Consider the following 27,997-nt stretch of genomic DNA (forward strand, 5'->3'; position numbering starts at 1 on the left):
TGGGGCCATGCCCAATATTTCCAAGGTGGCCATGGGCCTCCTAAAAATCCACTGCAATCCTCAAAAGGACGCATCAGCAGAAAGCATGTTTGCATTGGTGCCTCCTCCACCAGGGATGCAGCAAAGGTAAGGCAGCTCGCAGTGGGGAGGTGGTGGGCCAAGTCAGCCTGGCTGGATTTTGGGCAGTGGCGCACATGTGACATCACGCACATGCATCAGGCCCCCACAATGTTGGGAGCAACTGGGCGCGCCTGTCTGCCTTCATAGTTGGAAGCAGCGATGCTTTAGAGTATCAATTGCTGGAAACCTTTGGTCCTGCTTGCAGGTTTCCCAGATGGGGCATCTGGTTTTCCTCTGTGAGAACAGAATGCTGGACTAGATGGGCCATTGATTCTGATCCAGCAGGCTCTTCTTTTGCAAGGATAGAGAAATAAATAGATTGGATTTCCCACAGGCGTGCAAGCCAAGCGGTGCACCCTGGAATTTGGGCAGTTCCCAAATCTGGAAGCCATCTGGAGACTTGGCTGCTTGCAAAAGGAATGCACCCCCCCAAAAAAAAAATTCTCTTGGACGGGTTTAATGCGGAAAAGTGACCAGATCCCGTGAGGTTTCCCCCAATCTCACAGCTTCTGCTTCCTGTAACTTCTGGAAACGACTGGCGTTTCCACAGCACCGCCTGGAGATTTCCCCCGGGTGTCTGATTTCTAATGTGTGGAATATATCTTTATTTTAGAACTCGGTTTTGAAATAGGCCTCATGTTTCGAGACGGCTGTGAGCATCACTTAAAAGTCTCCCCCGGTTTCCCTCCCGGTGCACGATTGCTGTAATTACATTCGTCTTCCCAAGGCATGGGGGCTGGGGGGGACAATGTGGCTCAGATCGACACCAGAATGGCTTCAGATTCCATGCCTGCTGCGAAAACATGCCACCTTCGCTGCCGGATAATTGAAAGAGCCGCTGGTCTGACAAAAGTATAGTGTCCAGATCAAGGGAAGTAATAGTACCACTCTACTCTGCCTTAGTCAGGCCACACTTGGAATACAGTGTCCAATTCTGGGCACCACAATTTAAGAAGGATGTTGACAAGCTGGAAAGTGTGCAGAGGAGGGCGACCAAGATGATCAAGGGTCTGGAAACGAAGCCTTATGAGGAATGGTTGAAGGAGTTTGATATGTTTAGCCTGGAAAAGAGGAGACTGGGAGGAGATATGATAGCCATCTTCAAATATCTTAAGGGCTGTCACATGGAGCATGCTTATTTTCTCCTGCTCTGAAGGGTAGGACTCGAACCAATGGCTTCAAGTTGCAAGAAAGGAGATTCCAACTAAACATTCAGAAAAGCTTTCTGACACCAAGAGCTGTTCAGAAGTGGAACAGACTCCCATGAGAGGAGGCTGACTCTCCTTCCTTGGAGGTTTTTAAACAGAAGTTGGATGGCCGTCTGTCATGGATGCTTTAGCTGAGATTCCTGCATTGCAGGGGGCTGGACTAGATGACCTGGGGGTCCCTTCCAACTCCACTTCCAACAATTCTATGATTCTATGTCCCATGCTGACAATATCGGCAGCATCACCAAGCACCCTTTCCACAGAGCAGCTGGCTGCTCCTGAATGTGGGGAGGGCAAACCTTGGGACAATATTTTCTCTGGAACTGTCAATTCTTTTTTTGGAGAGCTAAAAGCAAACCACAAACAGACACTCTGTTAAATTCCTCCCATGGGTGTACCCAGGATTTATGTTGGGGAGGGCAGGTAGCCAGGATTTATGTTAAGGGTGCAGGACACCCCCTCTGGCTCTGTCTAGCAGGTCATCTTCTGGCTCTGTCTAGCAGATTTGGAATGAAGTGTCTCAACAACAGTTGTTTTGGATTACTTCCTTTTGACTCCCAAGTGCTCAGAAAAATACACCATAATCTGCCTACAGTTTCTACTTTTAGTTAAGTATTTTTATTTATTTACCTGATAGGGGGCAGCTGCGCCCCCCCCATCTACGCCCATTATTCCTTCAATATTGTAATTCAGATGATCAGTCTGGTGAAAGGATTTAGGGATGTGGCTGCAATCCTAAACTCCCTTGCCTGGGGGTAAGACCCCCTGAACACAATGAAGCTTCCTTCTGAGTAAACATGTACAACCTGGGTGAGGTGAAACCTCAGTGGCCTATGAAGTTCTCCCCAGACCACGCCCCTTCCCAGGCCATGCCCCCTCACTCTCCTTCAGTCCCCAGCCCACCCCCTACCTGGATGGTGGAGGGAGAGGCTTGACATGTGTCCTACTAAAGGAAGGGGGAATTATTCATTGCTCCACCCCTCTTGACTCTGGCCCCACCCACCACTGACATGTGACTCTTACACAAGGGAAGGGAATAGACGTTTCTTAATAAAGTTTCCTGCTGCTCCAGAGGGTAGGACTCAAACCAATGGAGCTGAGTGACAAGGAGATTATGATTCTATTTTAAGAAGAACTTTCTGACTACAAGAGCTGTTTGGCAGTGGAAAGGATTGTTTCAGAAGGTGGTAGATTCTCTCTTTTTTAAAAAGATATTTATTAAAAGTTTTTAAGATATAACAAGAAAAAAGAAAAATAAACATACAAAATAAAAAACAGTTAAAAACACACATTAATTTTCAATAACATAACTTCCATACATTTATTTCCTCGGACCTCCTCATACCTCCCTTCTTTGTATTCCAGTTTGATTTGTTAGTTCAGCAAATCCTTACCATTAAACTTTTACCCATTTGTGAAACCTCTTTTTTTCATATCTCTTAAAGCATTACAGCTGGAAACCGCTTAGTTTCTATCCAACATCCTTCTAACATTCATTAATTTTACAATGTTTCTGTAAGTATTTGAATTTCTTCCAGTCTTCTTTCACCGACTCTTCTCCCTGGTCTCGGATTCTGCCAGTCATTTCTGCCAATTCCATGTCAGAAGGTGGTAGATTCTCTTGTTGGAAGTTTTTAAACAGAGGTTGGATTTTGGGACACTCCCACCACATGTGGAAGTATGTGCCTGTGGAGGTGCAAAAACAAATCTCACTACAGCCAACCAAAGACAGCCAACCGCACCCTAGGCCACCCCCAACCTCTCACACCACCAAGGAAACACAACGGGTGAATAGTAAGAGAACCCATATGAGTAACACTGATACAAAACACACGTACACTAAGTACACCTTGGTTTTATTTTGATGTGTTATATAATTGATGTTAGCCACTCTGAGCCCGGTTTTGGCTGGGGAGGGCGGGGTATAAATAAAATTTTTTATTATTATTATTATTATTATTATTATTATTATTATTATTATAAAGAATAGAAACATAACCACCCCACCCCCACTCACCATTCCCCCTCTCTCCCCCTCTTCCTAACCTAACATTGTATGTAACACTAACGTCTCACAACAAATGAAACTGAATTGTAGAAAACACAACTTGAAAAAAGAAACAACGCATGTGTTTTTGTACACTAAGAAATCTTTAATAAAAATACATTTAAAAAAAAAAACAGAAACAGAGGTTGGGAATTTGGATAGCCATTAGTTAGCGATTTATTTATTTTTTAGCTGTGATTCTTGCATTGGAGTGGGTGGGATTGGATGACCCTTATGGGTCAACTCTGCAATTCTATGATTCTCAGCTGGAAAAGGCCTCTTTGCACGGTCGCATATTTCTCTCTTCACAAGCACAGAAAGGGGCAAATTTGGTTTGTCATAGCAACAACAAAAATCTGTGTTTAGCCTCTCTGTGCTTTGAACAATTTTCAGCTGAGGGTCAGATCTCCCAGAATTCATTTGCATTGGAGTCAGTTCCAGATCTATTTATTTATTTTAAAAACGTGGTCCCTTTCGGTTTGAAGACATAGCAACCCCAACCTACAACATGCTCCTGACTTAATGCAGGTATGGGATGGGATGTCTGTGAGTTCTAGTGCTTGAATTTTTCTCTACCCGTTGTCTCCATGCCATGCATGATTTTATAAGCTTCTATCATGTCTCCTCTACCTTGCCTTTTCTCTAAACTAAATTGCAGGGGTAGGACTAGATGTTGCTTGGGGTCCCTTCCAACTCTATGATTCTAAAAAAACTCCCAGACTCTGCAGTCTTTTCATATAAGGCAACCTCCTCCAACTCTATGATATTCAAATGCAGGGCCAACTGAGCTGTTAGGCAGGGTGAGGCTGCCTCTTCAGGTGGTGAAAGTCCCTGATGTGGCAACCCTTAGAAGTCCTGCTGCCTTTACCTGTGGCAGAGAAGCTGGGCTGACAGCACCAATTTGGGTTGAGATCTCACCTGAAAATGGTGCCCTTGTTGGCGCCGCTTCACTGGGTTTTGTTGGGGGCCGCGGAGGCAGCAGCAGGGTAGGACGGGACTTCCCGTTTTGCCTCGAGCGGCAAAACACGATGTGCCATGCCAAATGACAGGGCCGGCCCTGCTTCGAACATAATAACAGAAAAGGACACCATTGTGATGTGCTGTTTGCGCCTCTGCAAGTTCCCCGGTTGGCAGCCGCCTGCTGCTGAGAGATTCCCCCAGTCTCCCAGGGACGCTGCCTAGGAGATGGGACAGTCTCCAGCAACAGCTGGGACAGCAAGTTCCAAACGAGAGGGGCTTAAGGGTTGTCAATCTGTTCAGCGGATCAAAAGATTAGAAAGTTGGTGGCGCTTTGGCGCCCAACAAGAGCTTTCCTGGGGTGAAAATCCGAGGCACTGAATGACTTCTAAAAACAGTGTGGGAAGGCAGCAAAGAGACCCAGCAAGCTGAGAGAGAGAGAGAGAGAGAGAGAGAGAGAGAGAGAGAGAACCCAGAAGAAAGAAACCATGTTCTCCCACTTCTGGAAAAACACCAGTTGCTGCTTTGAAACTTGCATGCTTATTATGAAAGGATGCTTGCCAGTAGCCGAGTCATTTCGGAGGGGGGGGACACGGGTGGAACTGTGGGTTAAACCACAGAGCGTAGGACTTGCCAATCAGAAGGTCAGGGGTTCGAATCCCCATGATGGTGTGAGCTCCTGTTGCTCTGTCCCAGCTCCTGCCAACCTAGCAGTTCAAAAGCACATCAAAGTGCAAGTAGATAAATAGGTACCGCTCCGGAGGGAAGGTAAACGGTGTTTCCATCATCACAACAGCCCTGTGAGGTAGGTCATGCTGAGGGGCAGTGACCGGCCCAAGGTCACCTTGCAAGCTTCATGTCTGAGTGGGGGTTTGAACCCAGGTCCTATCCTTACACTCTTAACAACTACACTGTAAATCAGGGAGCCTTCTTGGCGGCTGCTTCCAGACACTAGAACTCCCTCTCTTGAGGAACCAGACTGGCTCCCTCCTTATCCTTCAGCCAGCAGGTAGAACTGACTGGTTTTTAAGGAAAGGGCTTTTAATAGTGCCGTGCTGTTTTTATCATTTGTATATGGACAGATTTGTCTGTTGTTTTGATTTATTGCTTTAATTATATTTGAGTTTAATTACCTTTGAATCTTTCATACTGCATGTTTTTAAGTTTTCATATTTTACTTGTGTTTTAATTTTAAAAAGACTCTGCCATGGACTGGCAGGATACAGAGGAGTGGTGTGAGGCATCAGCTGGGGAACCCTCAAGGGAACCCCCAGGGGAAGAAGGCTCAGAGCCAGAGGACTGGTGGCGAGATGGCAATGAGTAGTCAGAGGGAGAAGAAGGAGCAGAATGGGAGGAAGAGGTGTCAGAAGGTGAAGAGGCAACAGGATTAAGTGAGCAAGAAGAGACTGTGACAGAGAGCAGTTCAGACCTCGAGGCAGGAGAGGAGAGAGGCCAGAAGAGGGATGAGGCAGGTTGCAGAAGAATCCAGGGAGTCTCCCCCTTCTGCTGTGACCAGCTCCCCTCCCCACTGGTCTCCTAGAAGTTGCAGAGAAAGGAAAAGAGCAGAGCAGAGATTGGTTGTACACAGACATGGCCTATGACTGCTTGGGAAAACCCTGGAGAGGAGGGGACTTAGGCAGCCATGGGAAGGTGATGACTTTCAGTCCCTGCAACTGCCTCATTGGGGCAAGGCCGACTGGTAAGAGTTGCTGTGATTACTGTTTTGGTTTGTTTAAATAAAGAGTTAACTTCACCGACACCAGGCAGAGGGCCTTCTCTGTAGTGGCGCCCACCCTGTGAAACGCCTTCCCACCAGATGTCAAGGAAATAAACAACTATCTGACTTTTAGAAGACATCTAAAAGCAGCCCTGTTTAGGGAAGTTTTTAATGTTTGATGGTTTGTCGCTTTTTATTATTAATATTAATATTCTGTTGGGAGCTGCCCAGAGTGGTTGGGGAAATCCAGCCAGGTGGGCGGGGTATTATTATTATTATTATTAATAATAATAATAATAATAATAATTGCTGCTGACCTTCACTTGACTCTGGCTCCTGACAGCCGCCTTGAGTCCCCATCTAGAAAAAAGGCGGGATATAAACAAATATGCTGCTGCTGCTGCTGCTGCTGCTGCTGCTAATAATAATAATAATAATAATAATAATAATAATAATAATAATAATAAGTCATCTGTAACTACATGTCACATCATATTCAGGATTACAGATGAAAACAGCCTCCTTGTATTGCATTACTGCCTCTCTCCCTTGCCAATAGTACCTGGTTCCATTTAGAGCCAATCCTTAGCAAAGGTCCAGATCCAAGACAGCACTCGAAAAAGGCGATTCAGGCTGTGATGTCACAAAGAACCCTGCAGGTAGGCTTTTCTAGGGGTTGGTGGGCAGGGACTGGCTGCTGGGAGACCAGCTGACCAGGTGCCAGGGAAGCATGGTACTGCAGCCTAGATGGCCCCCTGGCAGCAGGGGCTCCGTCTGCAGGTGGGGAAAAGGACAGTGGCAGCGAAGGAAATGAGTTTGAGTGCTGGGAGCCCCAGGTTGAAACTGCCATGGTTTCATGGCCAAGTGGGGATTTGAACTCTGTTCTCTCCTAGGTCCCTGTCCAACATTCTAACCAGCGCTTTTAGTCATGCTGGCCACATGACCCATAAGCTGTACGCCGGCTCCCTCGGCCAATAAAGCGAGATGAGCACCGCAACCCCAGAGTCGGCCATGACTGGACCTAATGGTCAGGGGTCCCTTTACCTTTACCTTTACTCACCATGGTTACACTTATAACATGGGGGGCGGAAGGTGCCAATATTGCTTACCTGTGAGTACCCCCAGAGAAAAAGCAGAGACTCTAACCACTGCTCTACACTGCCTCACTGATGCCACGGGCAATTCTGGTGGGCACACTGGTGCTCGCGGGCGCCAGGTTGGCGACTTCACTAGTCCTTAGGGAAGAGGACCTATTATTGCAGTTTTTTGCGCACACCAAAGGGACCATCCAGCAGAGTCCTTCCCCAAGCAGCAGCAGGAAGGCAGATTTCCACGCATCTCCACCCGCAGGTAACTGCTGCCTCTCTCCACAGAGGGATCTCTGAGTATTTGATTTGGATACAACTGACAGATAAGGCCGAACAGGCGGCAGGATGTTAGACTCGGCCTCCCCGGAGGATTGCAGACAAAATAAGCTCGCTAACTTGGAGGTGCTCCCCTCGCGTCTCTTCCCCCCAAGCCCCCTCGAGCAGCGTGTTAGATCTCCGTCTCTCCATCTCCATCTAACAGGGCAAGTGAGACAGACAAATTTATTTGGCCAGCAAATATTGTTTTCTCTCTTTATTAGATGGAGGCTTTGAATGTTTTATGAGCTCCGGTATTATAAGATCGTGGCGGGGGAGGAGAAAGCATCACCTCCAAAAAAGGAAAAAGAAAAAAATTGCAAGCCTAGTGGACTCCTAAGCAGGGGCGCCGACTTATAAAAAATATTGGGGGGGCCCATACCGGGGTCCTGCCCCGGGAAGTTTTCTAAGTTCCAATGTCAGCGGCGCCCGGCAGAGCAGCCCTCTCGGCCACGGCAGCCTGGCTCTCCCAGCCCCCGGGGGCCGCCCTCCTCCCTCGTGCACCCGCAGCGTTCCCGCCCGGGGAGGCGGCGCCCCCAAGGACTCAGGTTCGGTTGTACCTGAGAAGCCGAGCACCTTGGCTCCCAAACAAATCGGCTTCTGAACAATCGAAACCCGGAAGTGAGTGTTCTGGTTTTCAAATGATTTTTGGAGGGCGAACATCCGGTGCGGCTTCCGATTGGCTGCAGGGGGCTCCTCTGGCAGAAGCCGCACTCTGGTTTTCAAATGGTTCCAGGAGTCCAATGGACTCCCGGAACGCATTCTGTTCGAGAACCAAGGTACAGTGGACGCTCGGGTTGCGAACGTGATCCATGTGGGAGGCACGTTCGCAACCCGCAGTGTTCGCAACTCACATTGCTGCGTCTGCGCACACACAGGTTGTGATTTAGCGCTTCTGCTCATGCACAAGTGCCGAAACCTGGAAGTAACCCATTCCGGTACTTCTGGGTTTCAGTGCATCCATAACCTGAAAATGCTCAAGCTGAAGCATCTGTAACCCGAGGTATGACTGTATGTACCAGTCCTAAGGAACTGGCCAAGTAAGGCAATCAGCATCTGCAGGTCCCTTGACAGACAGGAGAGAAGCCACACTCTTGGATTTCTGTTGGTAGATGCCTCTTCCTGAGATGCTTGTATTATGCTAATCATAGAATCATAGAGACAGAAGGGACCCCAAGGTCATCTAGTCCAGCCCCCTGCAATGCAGGAATCTTAGCTCAAGCATCCCTGACAGATGGCCACCTAGCCTCTCCCAGGGAGCAGAGACCGTCTGAACAGCTCTTATTGTCAGAAAGCTCTTCCTGATGTTGAGCCGGAAAAGTCTTTCAAAGCTGCTGCACACCTTTGTTTGGGGTCCTCCCCTCCTTGCAAATGTCAGTGGGAAGGAGGGCTCTGTTTCAACAGAAAAATAAAGATTCCCCCTTTCTTCCAGCTTCCACTCATTCGTCTCCAACTGATAATGGACTTGGGAGGCTTTGAGCCCCTTGGGGAGCTGAGCTGTAAAGGACAACCTCCATGCATCAGAAGGAGCCCAGGAGCCCCATCGGGGCTTACCCTGTGCAGGCTGGTTCCCCCCCACACACAAACACACACACTGGGTTGCAATTTTGTGGGTCAGCTTTGGCTGGGAGAGGCAGCCCCCGTTAAGTCTCTGCCAGCCCAATAGCACAGCCCCCCCCCCCGCCAAGTCCATGGCAGGAGACAGGCAGCAGCACCCAGACCCCAGAGGCTGCCCTTGGGACTGGCGTTCCCACACTGCCGCCTCCGCAACAAAGGCCAGCGGCCAAGTCCCCCCCCCCCCCAGCCGCTTCCTTGGTCCCACAGGAAAGCCAGGCAGGGGCTGCACATCCTGCCCTCCGCCTCTTCCTGCTGCCCCCAACAGACAACCAGGCCTGCAAGCTTCCTCTTCTGACATCGCCCAGGCCCCCACGCAGCCCCCCACCAGCAAAACACCCAGGAGTTTGAAGGGACCCGAGTGCCACGCAGCCAAGGGGTCTAACTCTGCAGGGAAAAGCTTCCTGTCTTTCCTCTGCCCCCTCCCCACCGGAAAGGGATGGTGGCTGCAGGCTCTGCCCTCCCCCTTAACATCTGCAAAATGATTAAGGCTGATACATTGTGTTACAGGATTTTATCTAGGTAACTTCCCTGAGCTGTCAAGTTGAAAGGGTACATTCAGGCATAATATTTGCAACATTTAACAACTTTAAAGATGTCCCCCCCCCCTGTAATTTCCATAACAGTTGGAAGGACAAAAATATAACCTCCTATGACAACTCCTGCAACCCATGAGCTTTCAGACAAAGATCATGCATGGACAAATGTAAAGATCTTTGGAAAGTATTGATCGAAACCACAGTAACAAACAAATCAATGTATCTTCAAGGGAAAGAATAAGTAGATCCATTTGCATATATAGCTCTGTAGGCTTAATGAGATTCCCACAAAACATTAGGAAGGCCTTTCTGGTGGTGAGAGCAGTCAGACAGGGGAAGGGGCTTTTAGGGAGAGGTCGGGGGGGGGGGCATCTGCCAGGGATGCTTTAGCTGTGAGTCCTGAATTGCTGGGGGTTGGACTGGATGACCTTTGGGTCCCTTCCACCTCTATGATTCCATGACCTTTAAGGGAAGTCACCTCCATCTTCGTCTCAGAGCAGATGCCCACAAGCCCTGGGCGGGAAGAGCCCGAGAGAGAGAGAGAGAGAGAGAGCCCGAGAGAGAGAGAGAGAGAGAGAGAGAGAGAGAGAGAGAGAGAGAGAGACACCGAGAGAGAGAGAGAGCCCGAGAGAGAGAGAGAGAGCCCGAGAGAGAGAGAGAGAGAGAGAGAGAGAGAGAGAGAGCCCGAGAGAGAGAGAGAGAGAGAAAGAGAGAGAGAGCGAGAGAGAGAGAGAGCCCGAGAGAGAGAGAGAGAGCCCGAGAGAGAGAGAGAGAGAGAGAGAGACACCGAGAGAGAGACACCGAGAGAGAGAGCGAGAGAGAGAGAGAGAGAGAGAGAGAGACACCGAGAGAGAGAGAGAGCCCGAGAGAGAGAGAGAGAGAGCCCGAGAGAGAGAGAGAGCGAGAAAGAGAGAGAGAGCGAGAGAGAGAGAGAGCCCGAGAGAGAGAGAGAGAGAGCCCGAGAGAGAGAGAGAGAGAGAGAGAGACACCGAGAGAGAGACACCGAGAGAGAGACCGAGAGAGAGAGAGAGAGAGAGAGAGACACCGAGAGAGAGAGAGAGCCCGAGAGAGAGAGAGAGAGAGAGAGAGAGCCCGAGAGAGAGAGAGAGCGAGAAAGAGAGAGAGAGCGAGAGAGAGAGAGAGCCCGAGAGAGAGAGAGAGAGAGCCCGAGAGAGAGAGAGAGAGAGAGAGACACCGAGAGAGAGACACCGAGAGAGAGAGAGAGAGAGAGAGAGACCGAGAGAGAGAGAGAGCCCGAGAGAGAGAGAGAGAGCGCAGCCAAGCCCCCTTCACCGCCTGCCCCCCCCCCGCCAGCCCCCTCTCCCCTCCTCCCTAGGCGGCAGCTCCGCCATGACCACAAACGGCGGCGGCAGCAGCAGCAGCCGCGCGCGGCCCGGGCTCCCCTCGCCGGCCGCGGGAGCCAAGGCGCGCGATAATTTGCTTAAATTATGTCAGCGGCGCCCGGCAGAGCAGCCCTCTCGGCCACGGCAGCCCGGCTCTCCCAGCCCCCGGGGGCCGCCCTCCTCCCTCGCGCAACCGCAGCGTTCCCGCCCGGGGAGGCGGCGCCCCCAGGAGAGGCGGCAGCAGCAGCCGCGCGCGGCCCGGGCTCCCCTCGCCGGCCGCGGGAGCCAAGGCGCGCGACGAGGGAGCCAAGGCGCGCGATAATTTTTTAAATTATTGGGGGGGCTGAGCCCCCCCAATAAAATTTTTGAGGGGGCTCGGGCCCCCTCAGGCCCCATGGGGTCGGCGCCTATGCTCCTAAGATGGGGAGGGCCGGGGAAGAGCGCCCAGACGGCCCTCGTGGATGGCGGCAGGTACTTTGCGCTGCTTGCGGAGACTGCATTAAAATGCAAATTTCTCTCTGCCTGCTGGGAGCAGATAGTAAAACGCTAAAGAGGCAGGAGGCTTCTCTTTCGCAAGAGAGGCAGGCAGGCCCGCGACGGAGCATGGGGCACTTTTTAATTATTTTCCTCGGCGCCTTTTTAAATGAGATTGGAAGTGTTTTCTCTTGCTGCAGAGGCTGAAAATAAACAAAGCCAGAGGGTTTTTTTGCGGGTGTGTGTGTGTGTGGGGGGGGGGGAGAAACAGGGCTTTCAGGGGGTTTCTCGAAGGCCAATTGGGATTGAGAGACAGTGCGGAGTAGTGGTTAGAGCAGCCATGGCCAAACTTGGCCCGCCAGCTGTTTTGAAACTACAACTCCCATCATCCCTAGCTAACAGGACCAGTGGTCAGGGATGATGGGAATTGTAGTCCCAAGTTTGGGATACACTGCTTCACTTTGCAAAGGTTGCTTCTTCCTTGGCTTTGGGAACTGTAGTCCTGAAACAGCTGGAGGGCCAAGTTTGGCCAGGCCTGGGTTAGAGTGGCAGACTAGCACCTGAGAGAGACAGACCACGGTTCAAACCCCTCATTCTGCCATGAAGCTTTCCCTGGCTGTGGCCTTTGGTCAGTCACTGCCTCTCAGCCTCTCCTACCTCGCAGGAGTGTTGTGGACGCAGAGAACCATGCACACTACTGTGAGCTCCTTGGAGGAAAAGGCAGGATATAAATTCAATAAATAATTCGGAACCAGGTGGGGAGAGAAACTTAGGCTTCGGTCCTGCTTGTCCAAAGCAGCATCTGGTTGGCCACTGTGAGAACGAGACGCTGGATTAGATGGGTCAGTGGCCTGATCCAGCTATGGAGCTCAATTTAGAACCTTATGAGAGAACCAGGTATGCCACTATGAGCTCTTTGGGAGGAAAGGCAGTGGTGGTGTAGTGGTTAGAGCATGGGTAGGCAAACTAAGGCCCGGGGGCCGGATCCAGCCCAATCACCTTCTAAATCCGGCCTGCGGACAGTCCAGGAATCAGCATGTTTTTATATGAGTAGAATGTGTCCTTTTATTTAAAATGCATCTCTGGGTTATTTGTGGGGCATAGGAATTCGTTCTCCCCCCCCAAAAAAATATAGTCCAGCCCCCACAAGGTCTGAGGGACAGTGGACCGGCCCCCTGCTGAAAAAGTTTGCTGACCCCTGTTAGAGTGTCCGACTAGGACCCCGGAGAAACCAGGGTTCAAATCCCGCAATACACCAGGAAACCTACAGGGGAGCCCAATATGGCATACATGGTTCTCCCCCTCCTCAATTAATACCCACAACAGCCCTGTGAGGTAGGTTAGGCTCTCCCCGTATAAACCAACCCAGACTCTGCATTCATAATCTGAGGCCCTTTGTTGTGTCTGCAGGGTGGCAACACGAGAATGGGGTCTTCTCTGTAGTAGTTCACTGTCTCTGAAATGCTCTACGCAGTAAGGTTCACCTGGTGCTTTCATTATGCATCTTCAGGTGCCAGGTGAAACCGTTCCTCTTCAACCAGGCCTTCGACTGATGAACATTCAACAGCCTTTTAAATGTGTCTGCAGGAAATTGGGGGAGGGTATGGTTTTGCTGTTTTGTTTTAAGTATTTACTTGTGATTTTATCTTGTATTTTATTCTGTGAACTGCCCTGAGATCTTATGATGAACGACAATCCCCACCACCATCATTATTATGATTACTATTTAACATCTTTATTGAAAGTTCAAAAAGTACATAATTATATGTGCACTAAACATGATGAGACGTAAATAAAACACAGAGAAAGAAAAAGAGAAACAGCGCCTGTGTAGAAGGAAAAATAAAGGGGGGAGGGAGGGGGGAAACCCCCAAACTGTATACTTTACAAGGTTGTTATTGTACTTCACCAGATCTTAACCTCTTACAGTATTTGTAAGCATGGATTTGAAATATCATTGAATCTGTCCATGGCAATTCTGCGTTTATATGCAAGTTGTTCATATGTTGCGAGTTTGTATGTCTTCAATCCACTCCTAGAAGGGAGCTGCATTTTTATTTTATTTTATTTTTCCAATTCATCAGTATCAGTCTTTTTGCTGTGGTAAGGGCAGGGAGACTCCACTCGTGTTGTCCTTTTGTAAGGTTTCGTGTACGGGGACGCGGGTGGCGCTGTGGGTTAAACCACAGAACCTAGGACTTACGGTACTGATCAGAAGATCGGCTGTTCGAATCCCCGCTACGGGGTGAGCTCCCATTGCTCGGTCCTTGCTCCTGCCAACCTAGCAGTTCGAAAGCACGTCAAAAGTGCAAATAGATAAATAGGTACTGCTCTGGCGGGAAGGTAAACGGTGTTTCCGTGTGCTGCTCTGGTTTGCCAGAAGCAGCTTAGTCATGCTGGCCACATGACCCGGAAGCTGTACACCGGCTCCCTTGGCCAATAAAGCAAGATGAGCGCCGCAACCCCAGAGTCAGTCACGACTGGACCTAATGGGTCAGGGGTCCCTTTATATTTACCTAATGTTTCATGTGCTGGGTATATAATTCAAGAGCATATTTGCTCTGTATTATTATTATTATTATTATTATTATTATTATTATTATTATTATTAAGGTTGAGAGGCAGTGACTGACTGAAGGCCACATCCGGCGAAACCTTCATGGCAGAGTGGGAGATTCGAACCCTGGTCTCTCCCACGTCCTAGTCTGTCACTCTGACCACTAGACCGCACTGCCGGACTGAACACAGTTGTGGGCGGGGAGGAGGAGGCTGGACTTTTCTATCCCGCTCCCTTGCGCGCACACAAACCCCCCACCAACTGCTGCAGGAGACTGCCGCTGCTGCTCTTGCCAGGCGCAAGGCAGGCGTGAGAGACAGGTCTGCAGGAAATGGCAGGATGGAGAAAAGGAGCAAAGATTCTCCGGGCAGCCAGCGTGCTATTATTTCCCCCGCAAATCGCATCCGATGACGTCCCCCCGCGGAGTCCCCCTCCATTCAATCGCGAGCCATTGATTAAGTGCTTTGCGTAAATCTCTGCGCCAGTGTGACATCCCGGTCTACAGGGCCGGTTTTCGACAGCCATGCTGGTTTAAAACGCAGGGCCTCCCCCCCTCGAGAAGCCGGGACAAAGGCAGGCCCTGATGGAAGACAGTTAATCGGATGCGATGGAGGAGCTGGTGGCCGCGGAGAGAGAAGGAGGGAGGAAAAGACAAGGTCCTTCCCCAGTTCTTCCAAGCTGCGCTCAGCAGAGCGAAGAGCAAACGGCACATCAAAGGCAGCGCGGAAATGAGCCTGTGTAATCCGAGGGGAAAAAATAGCCACCAGCGCTTCAAGAAATGAGCCGCCCCATCTCATCTCGAGCAAATCCTGGCACCCCCCTGCTCACACACACCTTAAAAAAAAGGAGAGAAAGGCCTCATGTCAGCAGATTCCACTCTCGGCTTCGCCTTAGGCGATCCTGGTCGCCTCGGCGTCCCGTCAGCTTTCCGCCTCGCTAATACTTGCACATTTCTTCAACTCAGCAGGGCCCTGACGAGCTGGAGGAGAGGAGATTTATCCAGCCAAATTGGTCTGAGTAATAGGGAGTGCGGCTTTTAGCTGGGATCAATAGTGGGGGGGGGGGTGCGGTTTAATGTAGAGAAAGGGGAGCTGAGAGAAGCATTGGGTTGGTTTTCCACTGAAAACCTGGACCCAATTTGCACACCCCAAAACAAGAGGCGTACCAAGCGTCCTTCGGGATTTGTTTATTTTATTATCGATCTCATGAAATGTTTACACTTACTGATTATTAAAAACCAAACAAACCCTCAAAGAAAACAATACAATAAAATTATCTGCAAAAAACAACTCTTTAAAACATTCAAAAAATAAAATTGTGCACATTTAAAATCACTGGCAGCATTAAGATAAATTCAACAGTGTAAATAAGTTTTGATGGATGTAACAATGGAATACTGGTTTGGATTTATGTAAATTATGCAGGAATGTATGGTATGCAAAATTAAACATGGAAAGAGAAGAAGGGAAGTCACTGATTTAAGGTTGTTTAAATGAATATTTTGAAATGTAAATTAGGAATTTAATTTAAAATTTATATATTATATATATGAGAACCGCTTCTGCCACAATAAAACAGATTTCAACTTGAAACAACTTTCTGAACATCAGGGTAGGCTTGTTTTTGTTTACATCAGGGTAAACAAAAATGCTCTTAGCAGCTGCCAAAATCTGTACAGTGAAGGCACCTGCCTAATGTCAATAGGCAGGGAGTTCTAAAGTGCCACACTATTTCTTACAAAAGTGGAATGCGTGTTGTTGCATGCTCCTCCAATGTCTGAGCAGTGTGAGATTCCAGGTTCTCCGGGTACTTACCCAGGGTTTGGTTTCCTCAGGCACAGTGGAGACTGTGGTGTCTTTATGATGTTTATTTACACATATATACAACCTGAGCCTAAGATGGAGGGGCTCACAGCATTAACACCCCAAGAGGGTCTTGCTTCTCCCATAGCCAGAGTCTTGGATTCCAGCAGAAATCAGGCATGGCTCTGACTCTCCGCCTTCCCAGTCTGCTGCTTTGCTTCCAGCTTCCACACACACCACTCTGGCTTTTGTCTTTCTAACTACCAGGGAGTTGAGGGAGAGGGGCTACCCATTTGTCCTCTGGCACAGAGCCACTTCCTTTGCTTCCTTAATGGCCCATAGTTAGAGAGCCAGTACCAAGAACTTTGGCCACTCCCTGTTGTATCCAGGAATTGGAATGCACCATGGGAAAACAGTCCTCCTAGGCCTCTGGCTAATTAAATAAGCTATGACCTTTTAAACAGTGTGTGTCAGAGGGGTGTCGTTATTTCGTTTGCTGTTATGTTATGCATTTTTGTGTTTTGATGTTGCAAATTTCAAAGGATAAAGAGAGGTCAGCGTAGAGGTTAAAGATGAGTCTGAGAATCTGGAGGTCCCTTACTCTGTCTGTTTAAACCTCTTTCTGCAAGCTGAGCTGCCCCCAAACTTCCAACAAAGGCAGTATAAAAAAATGCATGCAATAGTGAAAATAACTTGCAGAAATGCACTGTTAGGGAAAATTCGTGGGAAAATGTGCATATCTGCATAGAAAAATGTGCGACTGGACACAAAATCTACAGCAAAATGCTGACTGGTTTCCATGAGGCCTTTAAATAATAAACATCGCAAACTGATGCAGAAATACGGCAAAGTGTATTTAAGGCTGGACAGATTAGGACCTGAGGGAAACGGAAATTGGCTGTCTTGTCTACTGCTATCCTTAAGCTATTACAATCTAAGCATAGGCACCTTGTTCCTGCCTTTGCTTCGTGAGACAGCTTGTAATGAGGTCCAGACAGACAGCAGAGATGGTGCCTGGCCTGGTGGAAGGATTCCTGCAGAGAGGAATGCAACTTCTAGGAGTTTGAATAGGCTTTAAAAGATTCTAAGCCCACCTCCTGCTCTCACAGCAGCCAACCAGAGGCCTCTTGAGGAGGACATTCTCTCCACCGAAGATTCATGGCAACTGACATTCATAGGCATACCATTTCTGACAGTGGCGGTGTTTCAGAGGCCTGCTGAATTTTATTTTTTATTTCTGCAATTCTAGCTGGACATAAAATTCAGCCACCTGTGTATAGAGAATCAACCCTAAAACTCATATATAGTGGTACCTCGGGCTACAGACACTTCAGGTTACAGACGCTTCAGGTTACAGACTCCGCTAACCCAGAAGTAGTACCTTGGGTTAAGAACTTTACCTCAGGATGAGAACAGAAATCACGCGGCAGTGGGAGGCTCCATTAGCTTAAGTGTTATCTCAGGTTAAGAACAGTTTCAGGTTAAGAACGGACCTCCAGAACGAATTAAGTTCTTAACCTGAGGTACCACTGTATAAGTGGTACCTGACCCCTTGGAAGCTGGCCCTGATCCAATCTGGTGCCTCACCACATTGCTAGTGGGGCTGCCCCACACCTGGTAAACATCTCCACATGTGGTGGGAATATACAAAAAAACAGCCTTGCTAGAATTCAGTATTCTGAGAAATTAATAAAGTAACAAAACAACAATTGGAAGACAAGCCAGAATTAGTTGAATTAAATATATTTCAAGACAATAATCTGGATTCACATAATAAAGAATTAGGATGTGATTTATTAAGTTAAAAAGTCCCAGACTGTACAACTTTCCCTTATAGGGTAGTCACGGATGAAGGCAGTCCTGTATAGGGAAGTTTTTAATGTTTAATGCTTTATTAAGTTTTTGTGTATCCTGGAAGCTCTCCAGAATGGCTGGGGAAACCTAGTCAGAAGGGCGGGCTACTATGATTGTTGTTGTTGTTGTTGTTGTTGTTGTTGTTGTTGTTGTTGTTACTACTACTACTTACTACTACTACTACTGCTACTACTACTACTACTACTCCATCTCCTTGATTATTTCAGCTGCCGTTTTCTGGACCTTTTTGAACTCTACAATTTCCCTTTTGAATGAAGGTGACCAGGACTTTGGAGGTGCCTTAAACATAAGGGATGGCTCTGCTGTAGCTGAGCACCTTGCCTGGCACCAGCCTGGCACCAGGGGCGATTGGTGGGCCACTCTGGCCCAGCCTCTGTCTCCACTGCAGTGAGCTCCTTGGCACCATTTCCAAGGCAGGTTGCTATTCCTCATGCCTAAACGGAGTCTTTTCATACCCTTCTGTTTGGCGAGAGCCTCCTGCTGCGCGGAGCTATTTCCAGACGCTAATTAGCAATCCATCGATTGGTTGCAGGGGCTGTTTAATGTCTGCGCTTCAGACATACAGACTCAGCGGGTGTCGTTTCAGAGTGGGAGAATGAGGACCACAGTCTCCACTTCTCCAGCATATGTTGAGCGCACTGGGCCCCCCGCTGACAGCGCTTTCGCACGCCACCCCAGTCTCCGGAGTGCTAGGGAGACGCCAGGGGTTCCAGGCACAAACTCAGAGTTTTATTTCGGTGGAATGAAGGCCAGCAGAGACTGTGGTGCCATTAGGATCTGTGGCTTTATTTATACATGCATCCTTTGCAGCTTTGTTTATGTAATTTATACACTGCCCTGTTATGTACTGAGTTGAATAGGATTCAAAATGCAGCAGTCTGATTGGTCCTAGAACAATAGGATTCAGAATGCAGCAGTCTGATTGGTCCTAGAACAATAGGATTCAGAATGCAGCAGTCTGATTGGTCCTAGAACAATAGGATTCAGAATGCAGCAGTCTGATTGGTCCTAGAACAATAGGATCCAGAATGCAGCAGTCTGATTGGTCCTAGAACAATAGGACCAGAATGCAGCAGTCTGATTGGTCCTAGAACAATAGGATTCAGAATGCAGCAGTCTGATTGGTCCTAGAACAATAGGACCCAGAATGCAGCAGTCTGATTGGTCCTAGAACAATAGGATTCAGAATGCAGCAGTCTGATTGGTCCTAGAACAATAGGACCCAGAATGCAGCAGTCTGATTGGTCCTAGAACAATAGGATTCAGAATGCAGCAGTCTGATTGGTCCACAGAAGCCACCCAATCCAGCTCCAGGTGGAAGTGAATCCGCAACCTGATTGGCCTACAGGAGAATCCCAGAATTAGCCAGCCACGTGGGGCCCATTGTGTAAATAATGTATATAAAGCAGACATTCTGGGAGAACTTCCATTCCTCCTCGCCACTATGAGCTGAATAAAGAGCATGAAATCCACTCTCGACTACGAGTATATTTCACTGGCGACGAAGGTAGGATCCCTCATGCCCCTCATCAAAAGATGGAAGGCAAGTATTCCAATATTGCCAAATGGTTGATTTTTGTCACTTTTGAATTCACTGGCACCTTCTGTATTTTGTATATTTGTATTTCCAATGCTCTGGATTTTGATGTTTTGAATGTTTAATGTAAGCCGCTGTGGACACAGCTTATTGCGACAAAGTGGCCGACAAGGATTTGCAATCCATCAATATCGAGACATAATATCAGTACACAAAACTCTACACAAGGTAAGAACCAAAACAGTTATATGCATAAAATTATAATAAGAAAAAATATATGCAACACATAATAAAATACATAATAAAAAAACAGATTGTTACAACAACGACATAAAAAGAAATTCAGTTACAGGGGAAAAACAAAAGCAGTGCACAGATACAAATCTTTCTGTCCAATGGTAGTTTTTAATCCACGGAAAATGACAGGCCCGCCCAGATCTCACCTGGGAGGTTGCATTTCCTCTCCCAATCCCTGATGCCTTAAGAGCTTATTCCGCCTGCCTCTCCCATATCACATATATACAATCGAGCATAAGATGGAGGGGCTCACAGCACTGACGCCTCCAACAGATCTGGCTTCTCGGTTTGTCTTAGAAGCTCATTGAACAACAAGAAGTAACCAAGCCTTTGGTGTTATTGACCCAGACCTGTGGAACTCTCTGACACTAGAGATTCAGCAGGGACCTTCCTCCTCAACTTTTAAATGCCTGCAGAAAACCTTTCTATTCCACCAGGCTTATGCATAGGGCTGCCATATGTTCGGGATTTCCTGGACATGTCCTCTTTTTGGGGGCCAGCGTGCCCATACGAGCTGATTTCTGCATTTTACATGAAGTGTCTGAGTTTGGGGTTTTAAAAAATAAATAAACTGGGTGTGGGGTGGGGCCTGTGCTAGGGCGATGCTTGGCCTTGTATTGTTTCCAGCACCTGCCAGGCCTTACATGGCCTTCCTGGGGCCGTTCAGCCTCTCATCATCTGCAGACGAAGCATCTCCTGAGCCAAAGACAGTCAGGGCAAGAGAGGGGAGGGGGGAGGGGGCAAGCAGGCAGATGAGGAAGGGGTCAGTGGCAGGGAGAGGGTGAGCGACAGATGCAGGATGGTGAGGTGTTTCCCAGAATGTTTCCGGGTTTTTGCTCTTTGGAATATGGCCACCCTACTTATGCAGGTCTCAGGCTTCCCTCCCACGGTGGCAGCAAAGAAGCAGAGAAAAACAAAGAAGGGTTCTTACTAATTAGTTCATTCAATAATCACAGCGAGAGACAAAGGAATGCAGTCTCTATATAATGGCGTTGCTCCAAGTAAAGTCCCACCCCCCTATGTTGTCCCTATTCTACGTCACCCCTGCGCCGGCTAATCTGAACTTTCTGCTTCTGAGCTCTCTGTTCTACTCCCCACAATGCCTGCCAGGTCCTGGGAGAGGGGGGTGGGGTCAGGAATTCTTTCCAAAGACACTGAGTCTGCACCCTTGTGCTGCTTCTTCTTCCTCCTCCTCCTGCTCCTCTTCCAATATTTCCCAGCTTCTGCCCTCTGCAGCCTCTGAACTATGCCCTTCTGCAAACCATGGTTCTAAATCTATCCTGTTCTCCTGTTCTCGGAAAGGTTCAGGAGAAGGGGGGGGGGGGCTGTCCCCACCATTCCTCCTCAGTCCAGCCCCTGAGAACAGGCAATTTAGGATACACCCTTCCACAGTAGTCAGCTGCTTTCTGATTTTAACTTTTTAAAATATGGTTTTTATGGTATGCTTTTTTGAATGTACAATTGTTGCAGACTGTTCTGATAGCCTTTTCATGAATAGCGGTGTAGAAATGTATATTTATATACAGTGGTACCTCTGGTTGCAAATGGGATCCGTTCCAGAGGCCCGTTCGCAACATGAAAAGAGCGCAACCCGCAGTAGCGGGTCTACGCACCTGCGGGTTGCGACTTGCTGCTTCTGCGCATGCGCACGATGTCATTTTGTGCTTCTGCACATGCGCAAACGGCGAAACCCAGAAGTAACCCTTTCTGGCACTTCCAGGTCACCACGGGACGTAACCTGAAAGAACGTAACATGAAGCAGACATAATATGAGGTATGTCTGTACATGGTGCTGATAATGCCACAGTTGCAGGTTCGATCCTCGTATATTCCCCTCCCGTATTGCAGGGGGTTGGACTAGATGACCCTCAGGGTACCTTCCAACTCTACAATTCTATGATATATTTTTTTAAAATCCCCATTGGGTTCTCCCTCCTGCCCCCTGACCTCCTAGAAACAACAATAACAAGCTTAGAGGACTCAAGATGACTGCCATAAATCCAATTAGAGCGGGGTTAAGCACTCTGTAGTCGGAACAGGCCAGTTTGAGCTGCTGAACAAGCAGCTGCTGGATTGCCCATTGATTCGAGGTAAATAATATTAGCTCTTATGGATCTCCTCTCTTTTCTGTTCCGAAGGAGACATCCATCTAATATGGCAGGCCTCAATGCAAAAGGCCGACCCACCTGGCCTCTGTCATGTTGAAGCCATTACACGGGAGCAAGAGTAATTGTCCCTCACACTGAAGTCGTCCCCCCCCCCCCGCAAGTCTTGAAAAGGACCCAGAGTTACTTAGCAAATGAAGAATATTACAGCCGCAGTGACTGTCGCAGATGAAAAGGCAACGTTGTGGGTCGAGGTGCAATCCAATCATCGGTTTATGGACCCAGCATCCTCCGGGGAGCATCAGGCATGCGTTGGATCTCCTGGTCCTAGCCTGGGGTGGAGCTCAGAGATGGGCAAAAGGATCTGGGTGGCTCAGGACTGACAGCAAACGGAAAGGGGTCATGATGCTGGAGGAAGAAGGGTGGAAGGGTCAGCTCCAGGGAGGGGCTGCTGGGGGCAAACTGCCTCCCTACTTCAGAGCACCCCCCCCCCCATTTATCAGCCGCAAGTATTGATTCAGCCATACTGGAGAGCTTAGATAGATTTACTGTAACGTAGCAGTTAAATGACAAAAAGTGCCTAATTCCGATCTTGCTGTACTGCTGTTTCAGAAACTCAGTTTCCATCCTTTCCTTCTACTGATATAACATCATAAAATTGTTGAGCTGGAAGGGACCTCAAGGGTCACCTCGTTCTATAATGCAGGAATCACGGCTGAAGAAGCCCTGACAGATGACCACCCGATCTCAGTTTAAAAAACAAAGGAGACTCCACCACCTTCAGAGGCTGTCCGTCCTGCTTTTGAACGGCTCTTACTGTCCGAAAGTTCTTCCTAAGGTTCAGTCAGAATTCTTTCTCATCATTTGCGCACATTGGTTCAGGTCCTGCCCCTCAGAGAAGCAGCAAACAATCTGGCTACATCTTCCATGTGACAACAGCCCTTCAGATATTTGAAGATGGGTATCTCAGTCTTCCCTTCTCCGGGCTAAATGCACCCAGTTCCCTCAACCATTCCTCATAATCATCTTGATCATCTTGGTTGCCTTTCTCTACACTTCCTCCAATTTGTCAATATCCTTTTTCAACTGTGGTGCCCAGAACTGGCCTCGATCCAGTGTATCTGAAGGAGTGTCTCCACCCCCATTGTTCTGCCCAGACACTGAGGTCCAGTGCCGAGGGCCTTCTGGCAGTTCCTTCACTGCGAGAAGCTAAGTTACAGGGAACCAGGCAGAGGGCCTTCCCGGTAATGGCACCCGCCCTGTGGAACGCCCTCCCACCAGATGTCAAAGAGAACAACAACTACCAGACTTTTAGAAGACATCTGAAGGCAGCCATATGAAGCTTTTAATGTTTGATGCATTACTGTATTTTAATATTTTGTTGGAAGCCACCCAGAGTGGCTAGGGAAGCCCAGCCAGATGGGCGGGGTATAAATAATAAATTATTATTATTAATTATTATAGGAATCACCAAGACAGAATAGAGGGGCACTATGACTTCCCTTGATCTGGGCAATATACTTCTGTGGATGTTGCCTAGAATAGCATTAGCTTTTTTTGCTGCTGCATCACCCTGTTGGCTCATGTTCAGCTTGGGGTCTGCTAGGATCCCTAGATCCGTTCCCAATGTACTGCTGTCAACTAGAGAACAGGAGGCTCACATAGGAATGCAGGAGCCATGGCTTGGTGGAACGGCTGAGGAACCCTTTTCCAGTAGAAATTTGTGACAATCGTTTTAGGAACAACAACAAACATCTTTGCAGCTCCTTCCCTCCCTGAGGGCATCGCAGGTGATGGCACAGCTGTCTGGTAAACAAACCTGCTTTCTATTAATCCACTCGCTCAGCTGTCTATTGCTACCTCTTCCACAAACAACGCCACCATTGATTTAGTGTCCCTTGGCTGGATCGATTTTTCCTTGTCAATCAAGCGCATGACCACGCAGATCCATCTCTTCCATGCTTGCATGTTTCCTCCTTATCCTGCGATTGGCTCCAGGAAGGAATTGGCTAGAGGGGCAGGAAAGCAGGGATGGAGAAAAATAGCAATTTGGGTGTCGCTCATTTTCTCTTTTCTACAGTCCGATTCTCCACATGCCCACATCAGCTTGCAATTTGTTTCTGTTCGTTTTGAAGAAATTGGTCCTCGTGAAAACCCACCCATGTTTTAGTTCGGATTTCTTCTCTTGAGGCAAGGAAGAAGGGCTACCTTTATGCTATTCATATAATCAGTTATCAGTAATCAATATATTCATATATGCTCACACATAATCGGGGCTTACAGTATTGTATAATCCATTTTGAATCAAAGGGAAGCTGTGCCTTAGCTAACTGCAAACTGCTTGAAACAGCAAAATTAGGAGCCGACCTTTCCCCTACAAACATCCGTGTACCCTGGACAAGGGGAAGACGTGAATCAGAGATTCTGGTACAAATTCCCCTCAGATACAGGCTAAATTAATCCACAGAACAGGAAGAGCTAAACCACAAAATCTCCAAAACTCCCTGTCCTGTCATAACTAGGGGAGAGGTTAGACAGAGCGTCACTGCAAGCAACGGAAAGCAGAACTAGAACTCTGTGCTTGACCAGTTCTTGACCAGTAGCTGGAAGCATGGCAAGAAGCTTGCTAATTGGCTAATTTTCGCTGGCGATATCGTGACTGCCTCATGGTTGTCTCATGATCTATGATTTGCTGTGATCTGCTCAGATATAAAGACCTCTGGATTTCTCTCAATCGGGGTCCCAGTTCCTTTTGGAAGAGATTCCAAACTGGGTCCTTATTGCCTGGCAATAAACTTCACCTTCTAATTCTCCATTGCTGCGTCTGCCTGATCCTTATTAACGCCAAGAGAGTACCTGCTTACGTTCACGTGCACCACTCTCACACACTTTTTTTCTCTTCTAGGTCATGTTGTCCAAGATACACATTTTTGCACAGCAAGTTCCCAATTGCAAAGCATTTCTGCAAACCTGATTTCACAGTTTGCAACAGCAGATGCATTTTCGCACTTGGCTGGAGAACTGCAATGCAGAATTCAGTGCGAATTTTAGAGAGTGGTGTTGTTTCAGTTTGCAGCTCGTTTCAGAAATCACGATTCGGCGTGAATGGAATCAAATTTCTCCCCAGAGAGGTTGGATACAATAAAGTTGTTGTTGCTGCTGTTGTTGCTGTTGCTGTTGCTGTTGCTGTTGTTGTTGTTGTTGTTGTTGTTGTTGTTGTTGTTGTTGTTGTTGTTGTTGTTGTTGTTGTTTTAAAGCCCTGCTAGATCAGGCACAAAGCAGACCACCAACTCTATCATCCTCTTCTCAGTGTGGCCAACTAGATGCCTCTGCAAGCAAGACCTGAGTGCAACAGGGCTCTCTCCTCCTTCGCGATCCCCAGAAACCGGTTTTCAGAGGCCGACTGGCTCTGACAGTGGAGACAAAACCAGGCCATCAAAGGCCAGTAGCCTTTTCACAACTTGCCACATGCATTGTGGAGCCTGAGTCCACAGAGCAGGGATCTGGGGGTAGCTTGGCCAGTTGTGCCAAATTGGTCACGTATGAATTGGAGCGAAGAAGAAGCGGTTGATGACTAGCAGCCGGCCTCCCTGTCCTGAAGACGGGCTTTAATAGCTTTCCTTTGTATTTCTCTACAAACATCCCCTTTCCTGACCTGCTCTCCTTTGCTCGCGATGCTTCCAGATAAATGCAGCATCTGTTAAAAAATAAGCCTGAAAAACTCATGCCGGCTCAGCCCTGCTCAGAGGGGAAGTGCTCTGCGTCTAATTGGGTAAGTAGACTTCACTGTAATGTCAAGCTGATGGCGAATTTTGCCTGAGGACGAGTGGAGGGAGAGGCAAGGAGAGGTTCTGGAGTGCCGTTGTAGATCTTAACAGCCTTGGATTTTAACTAGCTGCTCGCAAGCCGGAGGATGCTTCCCGGTTTTGTCTTCTGATGATGCTCTTAAAAGCCAGCATCCTTGGGAGGCTTGGGAAGGGGGGGGGGGATACAGTGGATGAACACACAGAATCATAGAACCGTAGTGTTGGAAGGGATCCCAAAGGTCATCTGGCCCAACCCCCCAATGCAGGATTCACTGCTAATTCTAGAACCTCCTTTTTGGAGTGCAGAGTAGATTCCTGAAAACTCCTCTTTAAAATGCAACAGAAGTCTTTGCTTACTAACTCCCACCCAGAATTAGGGTTTTTTCCAGAGCACAGCCTGACTGGGTGAATCCACTAGAGGTGGGGGAGAAATCTGATATAGTTTGCATGTATTTATTTATTTATTAATAATAATAATCGCATGCCCTTTGCCCTAATAAGGTCCCAGGGTGGATTACAACATTAAAAGACAATATTGAAAACAGTTTAGAACAACTTACGATCACAAAAATTAGGTGGTTCCTAAAATGTGCTAATGCAACTTCTTGTCTTGTCAACTGATGGAGGTGGCAGGGCATGGCATGAATTTCTGGCACAACCCTAATATATAAAAATAGTAATAGCAACAATTAGTTAATTCATAAATTACCCACTTTTCACCCAAAGGTCTCAGGACTGGTGACAACATTAAATTGCAATATTAAAAACAGTTTAAAACAACTTCCAACCGCAAAGAAATCAAGTGGATGCTTAAAATACACACCTCAAGGGTCAAAAGCCAGGGTTAAAGAGGCTGTGTGTTCACCACCCTCTGGCAGAAGCATAAGGAAGCCAGATACACTGCTGTGTTTAGGGGTTGCCTCAGAAAAGGCCCTCTCCCTCCTGGGCCGCCACCTTCCAAGCCTCTGAGGGTGGAGGAACTGCCAAGAGGAACTACTGATCTCAGCACCTGAGAGGGTCTGTCGGGAAGAAGGCAACCTCTTGTGTATTTGGGGGCTGAGTCTTTAAAGATGAATCTTCAAAATTTGCTCTGTCCAAAATGGCATGAGAACCAAAACACAGTCGTCGGAGTCTGAACTCACTCTGGATGCAGACAGAGTCCTTGGCCTTCATTGGAGGAACCTGGCTCCTTGCTCCTCATTCCCAGAACCTGCCCCAGGACCTGGTGTAAGACCAGGGCCTCCCATTCCTCCTCTGAAGAGGAATCCCTTGACTGAGGCATGACAAGATACCCCCCCCCTCTCTGTGTGTGTGTGTGTGTGTGTGTGTCTGTTTGTGTTTCTTCTAAGCATCCTGGGTCTTCCTCTGTTGGAGGGCAGAGCTGTATCTGTTACATAGCCTGCTCTGGCCTGATGTTCTCAGGTGGACCAGCGATCCCTTTCCCTTCAGAAATGTTGAAGCCACAGTCAATTGCGGGCACAGCCAGCTTCTGTATCTGGAATGAGAAAGGGAGCACCATCCTTTCCTTTGCCCGAGGCAGCAAAATGTCTTGGGCTGGCCCTGCCGAGAGGCATGTCGTTTGCAATTAATAAAGGTCAAATAGCAAATCAGAAGCAAAGGCCCTTTGGGAAGGGCTGTAGCTCAGGGATAGAGCACCTGCTTTTCACACAGCAGGTCTCATGTTCCGTTCCCACTGGCATCTCCAGGTGGGAGAGCCAGTGTGGTGTAGTGGTTAAGAGCAGTGGACTCGTAATCTGGGGAACCGGGTTCGATTCCCTGCTCCTCCACATGCAGCTGCTGGGTGACCTTGGACCAGTCACACTTCTCTGAAGTCTCTCAGCCCCACTCACCTCACAGCGTGTTTGTTGTGGGGGAGGAAGGGAAAGGAGATTGTTAGCCGCTTTGAGACTCCTTAAGGGGACTGAAAGGCGGGATATCAATTCTTCTTTTTCTTCCAGGTAGGGCTGGCTCAATTTAAGGCCAGCCCTATTTCAGCCCTTGAGTTGGGCGCATGAGGACTGGAATCTTAGTTTGGCAGCAGAGCCTCTGCTTTGCATGCAGAAGCCTGGAGCGGGGTGCTATGGCCTCGGGTGCACAATTTTTGAGCAGGCACTAACCAGCTGCCCCCACACAGGCACCTCCAGCATGGCCTGGCCTGGTGCTCCTCTCTCTACCCACCAAGGGCCACCTTGGCCAGCAGGGCTCCTGCTTGCATGGGTGGGCAGGCGGCTCAGCATGACCCTGCTTTGCTCTGGTGGGGGTGGGTCACTCTGGAGGCAAGGACTGGGCTGCCAATCCCCCCACCTGGTGTGTGTGTGTGTGTGTGTGTGCGCGCGTGCCCCGGGCTCCAGCAACCGACGCTACGCCACTGGCCTAGAAAGCCTCTGCCAGTCAACATTGATGGATCAATGGTCTGACTCAGTCTGCAGCAGCTTCTTACTGTTTTCCCCAAAAATGAAAGCAAATACAGTATTGTGCATCACTTGCCTATTGAATTAAAAACAAATACACCTCTCCTTTATATTCCAGTAACTATAGCAAAGATTTCCAGGTGGGATCAAGCCATTCTGTTTATTGCAAACTTTTCCTTCGGTTG

The 27,997-nt window shown here is 48.4% G+C and overlaps 1 long non-coding RNA gene across 1 annotated transcript; it reads left to right on the top strand.

Annotated features, from left to right (window-relative positions):
• Window positions 1-32: 32 nt before the first annotated feature.
• On the top strand, window positions 33-27,997 carry LOC310695348. The gene is made up of 3 exons (XR_014520025.1): window positions 33-126; window positions 25,280-25,367; window positions 27,931-27,997. It is a non-coding gene; the product is annotated as an uncharacterized lncRNA (long non-coding RNA).

The sequence above is a fragment of the Podarcis liolepis genome (genome assembly GCF_965112155.1).
Source record: "Podarcis liolepis genome assembly, chromosome: 16".
Classification (NCBI taxonomy): domain Eukaryota; kingdom Metazoa; phylum Chordata; class Lepidosauria; order Squamata; family Lacertidae; genus Podarcis; species Podarcis liolepis.